Here is a 7,057-nt window from a genome sequence, read left to right on the forward strand (position 1 = left end):
GTTTTGTGCATTCGGGTAAAAAATTCTTCAATGCCATCAAAAAAAAAAATTTTGCCAAAAAATATAATCATTAAAAATTCTCTATATATCCCTAAAACCACGCACACAAAAGTGAACAACACAACCCCCCACACACAGACAATAGGGGAAAAAAAGAAAAAGACACATTTTTACTTCAGATTACTTACCCTTTTCCCAAGTGACTGGGGCCCTTTTCCTAAAACCCCCCCCCATGATTTCCTGGCACCCCTTTTTGTCATGCTTCCTTGACTCCCCTCGATTGTTACCACCTAAACCCGCCACCACCAAAAATCAATAATTTTGAAAAAAAAATTTATTGATATAAACCATACACAATAACTGAGAAGCAAAAAAAGGGGAATTTCCCCTCTTTCTCCTTAAATCATCCACAGCACACTGTTTTTTCAATGAATCGATCTTTTTTTTATTTTAAATTTATCGAACTATACCTGAAACCCGAAAACTTTATTTTTCCAAAGCAGCAACGAGACAAACATGAAAAATCATAACATTCTGGAATTAGCACCGCCAAAAAAATTTTAAAAACCCTTGTTTTTCCAGTTTTTTTTTGAAAATTTCACAACAAACTTTTAGAATCAAAAGGGCTGAGCAATCACACTGCAGAAAACTGATAAACCCTTAAACCCTTTGCTTTTGGGAACATACTGATAAATAACTTTAAAGGGTTGGGCCCTTTTAAACAACCATTGCACCTTTCTGAATCATGCCCTTTTTGTCCTTAGTGACGGGAAAGCAATACCTGCGATAAATACTCCATCATGCAGAAGATTAACAGTACCCCTTCACTATCCCCCACAAAGGTCAATCTGTAACACAATTAGAGGCAGGGCTACATTTTTTTCTTTTTGCTTTTCACCCAGATTTCTTTTTCATGATCTGTTTTCCCAAATCAGTATAACAAAATTCTTGAATCAAAACGGGCAAAATTTAACATTTAAAAAATTTTCTGCAGAAAAAAATAAGCTTATTATCACATTTCACTCCTCCACCCGAAACAATCAGGGGCAAATAACATCCCACGCTTTTAAATAAATATAAATGAAAAAGGGTTCTGTTTCAGGAAAGCCCTTATTTTCCCACGATGAATATCCACTCTGGAAACAAAAACATATCAATTTTTGGGTTAAAAAGCAGAAATCCCTTCTCTCAATCTCTTTCCCTCCCCTTTTTCCCCTCAACTGAGATTCATATAATTTCAAGGGGAAAAAAAAAATTTATTTTTTTAACATTCACCTAAATACAGAAAAAAGAAAATAATAAAAAGGGGATTTTTTTTTTTTTAAAATGGGGGGCCCAGAAAGGAAAGAAACAATCTACCCGAAAAAAACTATCTTAACTTTAAACCCAAAAAAAAAAACCCCCCAAAATGCGGCAAGAATTTTTTCATACAGATTTACGGGGTACCAATTCTGAAAATACATGGTACTAAAAAAAACGGGGAACCAAAGTTTATAGTAATACTAAACATGACCAGGGGACCAAGTGACACAAACCCTTTATCAGTGGCCCCTTTTAAAACTGAACATAATCAGAGGACCACTAAAACAATCGGAGGAAAATTTTTTTAAACACTGAAAAAAACATGGACCATGTGTTAAAATGAAATAATCATAACCAGTGTTACCCCAAAATTTTATCAGTGTACACATTTTTAACACAAAACCTTTAATTTTTGGACCATTTTAAAAACCCGTACAAAAACAGGGACCATGCACCAAAACTGAGTACTTTTCCCACACCCAACAATAACTTCGCACCATTGAGAAAATATACCGGGCCCTTGCTTTGTTGTGAAATTTTTCTTTGATTGTCTGTCCAGCCCTTGCCAAAATAGCCCAACTTTTTTTCCACTGCCAAAAAATCCTGAAACCAACAAAAACAAAAAACCAAAAAAAGCTTTAAAAAAATATAGGGAAAAATATTTCCCAAACACAGCGGGAAATTTGGGAAACAATATAAAAGCCTGAAATTTAAAAAAAAAGTTTGTAGGAAATGTTTCTTTTTTGAAAATGTTTCCTTTTTTAAAAAACCACCGCATGAAAAAAAAGCTGTCTGTTGACGTCCCGAAAAAGTCCCCTTCCACAGAAACCAAAAAATTGGGTCCACAAAGGGCAGGCATCTTTTCCCCAAATTTTCCTTCAGAAGTTTGGTTAAAAAGAGAAACAAAAAGACGGGAATAGTCAGCTTAATGTGTCTGTAGAAAACAAAAAACTTTTTCCCTGTAAAAACAAAAAACTTTTAAATCAAAAATCACCCCAAACCCTTGCTCATACACAAGAAACAGGGGAAATTGCAAGAAGGGCGTCTTTCACACAACTGCAAAATCCAATTTAAACTATTTTATTTTCAAAACCCTCGGGGGCAAAACTTTTCGCTGATGAAATTTCAGTGACGTAATGCTGCAAAATTTTTTTGGACAGCCAAAATTAAAAACAATTCAAAAACCGGGGTTTTAAAAAGGTTTTGGGGTTTTTTTTTTTCTACAAAATTTCTTACAAAAAATGTTTTTTTTTTTTCTACATATTCTTAAAAAAAATTTAAAAAACCTTATAACTTACTACACAAAGGCATCCAAGCCCTGGACTCTTTCAGAAAAAAATCATTAAACAAAATTTCGGACTGCCTGGGGGACACTCCCCTAAGCTTCGACCCCAAAACACAGGTCCCTTTTAAGGGAAATCTTGACGACCACACTTGTTTTGGATTTCCCATTTGTTTTTTTGGTTTCCTTTTTTTTTTAAAACTTTTTGGGCAAAATAAACCTGAAGCCAGAGTACAAAACAACCCAAGGGTATATAAAAGTTTAAAATTAACTAAAATGAAGTAAACAGAGGATCCATATAAATGCTAAATAGACTGCGGACTTTCCCCACCGCTACCCTTGGATCTTGTCATCACATTTTTAAACCCGAAATCCGGCAAGGCCAAAGCAAAAACAGGGCTGTCCCCCATTTTTTTTCCAACTAAAATGCCCCATTGCTAAACCAAACTCGTACAAGAAGTCCCTTTGAAAGCCCCAAAAAAAAAAAAAACAACACCCATTGCAACAACCCGAAACCCTGAACAATAAATTTCCCAAATTTCCATCAAAATAAAAAAAAAAAAAAAACCCACTGCACAAGTTTTTTTAAAACTCTACAAAAAGTGCCATTGTATCCCCTTTTAAAAATAAAATTTTATAAAAAAAAAACTTAAAAAAAAAGGAACCCAGTTTGTTTTAAACCGCTCGCCTCTCTTGACCCCCTTTTGTAAGTTTTTTGGGCCGAATTTCGGAGACCCAAATAAACTTGAAGAGCACAAAAAATCATGGACGAAACCTTTTTAAAAGTCATTTTAAGCACAGAACTCCCCCCGACTATTTTTATTATATTTTAAATTAGTCCTCGGGGTCAAAACCCCAAATTTCTCTGGGGAAAAATTTGGGGCTCTCTCCCTAAGAGAGTGCGCTGCTAAGTCAGAGAGCACGCTTTTTTTTTTCTGCCTGCAAATGCAAGTGTTATGTTTCATACCAAAGTGGATTTTGCAAGGGTAACCCGTTTGTTGCCATGGTTTCATTTATGTGAGTGCATGTAACATACAGGACCTGGTATATTATCTCATCCAAATGACTAGCATCCAGACCACCACTCAAGGTCAAGTGGAAGGGAAGAAATACTGGCGAGTGTGGATTTGAACCAGTGTACTATTCTGATGTGTTACTAACACTCCACATTCTGATAGTGAGACGTGAAAAAAAGGCCGCTTATGTTAACCTTCATCCCAATGCCTGCATCTCATCTAATGATAGACCCAAGTACAAATAATGAAACACAGAAAGAAAACTATTTTTATACAGTCTTTTACAGTAATGGTTGCCAGCTACAACTCCAGCCAGCTGAAACAATTTGGACGAAACTTATTTTATATATATATATATATATATATATATATAAACCCATCTAAAATGATGCACTTTGTTTTCTTGTACATTCTTCCATTATTAAAAACAGCAAAATAACAAACTGATTTTCCCATACCTAAAAACACCTAAACTCAGTTTTGCTCACCATAAAATGTGACATACTTATATAAATTTGATTTCCTCATTAAAAGAAAAGTTGTGGGTACCTGAAGTTGTGAATCTTCAATCTGGTATCCGTCTAAGGATGAATTGCCCTGGAATCAGAAGAAAGCATGCCTGAACCATTGTGTTGCCGATGTAATCAACTGCCATGATGTTAGCTACACAGCAAACACCACAAATCATCAAGAGACCTGTGAATGAATGCTGTTAAGTTCTCCAGAATCTATTTGATTAACATTAAGTCCAGCAAAGTAAATTTTGCCAGCATAGATCATTCATTGTGTCTTTGTTTTGTTCTCTTTTTGTTGTTGTTGTTTGTTGGGGGTTTTGTTGTCGTTTTGTTTTTTACAGCTGATACATCTTTCTCTGATTTCAATAAACTGTGCATCAGTAAAACTTATCTCTAGCCATTCTTAACATCTGCTCAAGACAATATGCCTAAAGATTTGCTAAACATCAAATAAACCTTACAATGCTGCAAAGAGCGCCCTTTATCAGAATTGTTATCCAATAATCATCACTGTGATCAATCTGCTCAAGTTTGTGTAATTCAAAGCACATGCACAGCACACGTGCAGATGTGACTTAATATAAAAAGCAAAATACACTGAATATTTCTATTATCAAAACCAATGCTAAAAGTAAACATTTGATTTACCGCCTTCTGAGACAAGCAACATTTTATAAATAAAACAGGTATAACCATAGAGAATCTATCAAAGTCCTGCCAATTTTTTCTAGCACCTGTACACCAGTTAATAAGAAAATACCAACACTATCATCCTTAAAAAGTCGAGGAGACAGGAGTGCTACTGCTCTCCTGCAGACACTTCATTGAGCCAGAATTGAATATAAAGTTGCCTGTCTATGCTTTCAGTGCCTGAATTGTGATTCCACACCCTCATATCTTTCTGAGCTTGTAACCCATACTTGCCAAATAGAACACTGAGATCTCTTGACTATTCCCAGCTAACTGTTCCCCGATATTTCCTTAACTCATGTGGAAAAGAGGTCATTTTCCATCTTCAGCCCAACAACTTGGAATTCTCTGCCTGTTGCTCTAAGACAAACAACTGATCTATCTACCTTTAAAGCAAATCTTAACCCCTATGAGCCCCGAGTTCCTGAGCAATTTTAACCCTTCTGCCTGAGCTCCTGAGCCAAAATTTGCAAATAATTGGTATTTAATGTGTCACGGCAGATATAAAAAGAGTGCCCTGACCACCACTTTAACCGTGGTAGAGAAAAATGACATAATGCCTAGCTCCCGGTTGAGCGGTGCGTAAACACTCGTGTCGTGTTTTGGCTATTGGTTGACTTGCATTGAAATCGATCTTTTCTATCCAAAGCACATGCACAAAACACAGTGAAAAGGTGCGGCCATGGTTGGTACTACGTTCGCTGACGTCAGAATATTTGGTTTTTCTGATTGGCTTCTTCAATATAAGTCAACCATAGTAAAACACGACACAAGTGTTTACGCACCGCTCAACCGGTGGCTAGGCATTATGTCATTTTCTCTACACTGGTAAAGCGGTGGTCAGGGCTCAAAGGGGTTAAAACTTCACTTTGAAAAATACTTGTCATAACTGGAATAGTACAGTTGTCCCAGGCGATGGCAATGTTGAGTGTATGTGATGTGCGAGTAGAGAGAATGGGGGTGGGTAGATGGATGGTGGTGGTGTGTTCGAAAGGGAGAATGACTGCTGATTTTTACCCCTTTTAGTTCGATCTTTATACCCATCCAAAACTTATTTCACAATTTTTACAAAATCTATAGCATGCAAATTACAATTATGCTACTTTTTACACGAACGTATTCTAAGTGAAAATTGCTATTATCTCAGCCATTTAATTTTTGTGGTGTGTGTGTGCGTGTGTGTGTGTGTGTGTGTTGTAGTGTAAACAGTTGTAGTAGTGAGAGAATGTTAATTTGTGGTTTTGTGCATTGTGTTTTTATATTAATGATTCTTGTTTTATGTTTCTACTACTTTTTATGTGCTTTCTTGTTTCACTTAGGTACTGGAATGTAAGTGCTTAGAGCTTGCTCATGCTTGAATAATAGCACTATATAAAAATACAATATCATTATCATTATTATTATTTTATCATGGATACCCACAAGCACCCCATAACCATACACAGATGGGACAGACAGCTGAAACAGCATGAAAACTATTCACTTTGTTTTCACAAAACACAAAAAGATAGCAAAAAATTAGCTTCTGTCACATAATATCAAATATAAACCACTTACTGTTGTGCATTTTCTACTGTATCAAATGTCACATACACTGCCCCTTCTGCTCCAGCTGAAACAAAATTATACAAATATACACAAATTAATCGTACAAACTGGTCACTAGATAAGTGACTCAGATACCAAACAACACAGATTATTAGGACATAATTCTGTACGATTCAACAAAATTTTGTACTGAAAGAATCAGTGCTAGTAAGAAACATCTGGAACCCAAAGAAATAAAACATTTCACAACACTGCATTTCTTAAGCAGGCAGACAAAGCTATAGCAAAACAAATCTATCACATGACATAAACATAACACAAATCTACTGAGCTGGCTGGTTGTGGCACAAGAGTTTCAAATCAGGAAACTCACTCAGGTAACACACATTTAAATTTTTGAATATAAAGCCAAAACTACTGAAATAAAGGAAATGGCATAGAGATCATCGTCATATAAACAACAAAAAAATATATCAAACTAACTCAGAAAATACACAGCCTCTTCATGAATTCTATGAAACCAATTTCAGTCACAGTGCAAAGAAAATAAAAGGATCGCATCTGCGGTGCAATATTAATACGTATCCTGTTATTTATTTTTTATACTGAATTTTTTATTTCTTCATAAAGTAACCAGTACTGCTATCTAAGAAAATGTAAGGTTAATAAATGTGCTTAGCACCAGTTTTACTTCAGGAAATATC

Source organism: Babylonia areolata, chromosome 19 (genome assembly GCF_041734735.1).
Source record: "Babylonia areolata isolate BAREFJ2019XMU chromosome 19, ASM4173473v1, whole genome shotgun sequence".
NCBI lineage: Eukaryota > Metazoa > Mollusca > Gastropoda > Neogastropoda > Buccinidae > Babylonia > Babylonia areolata.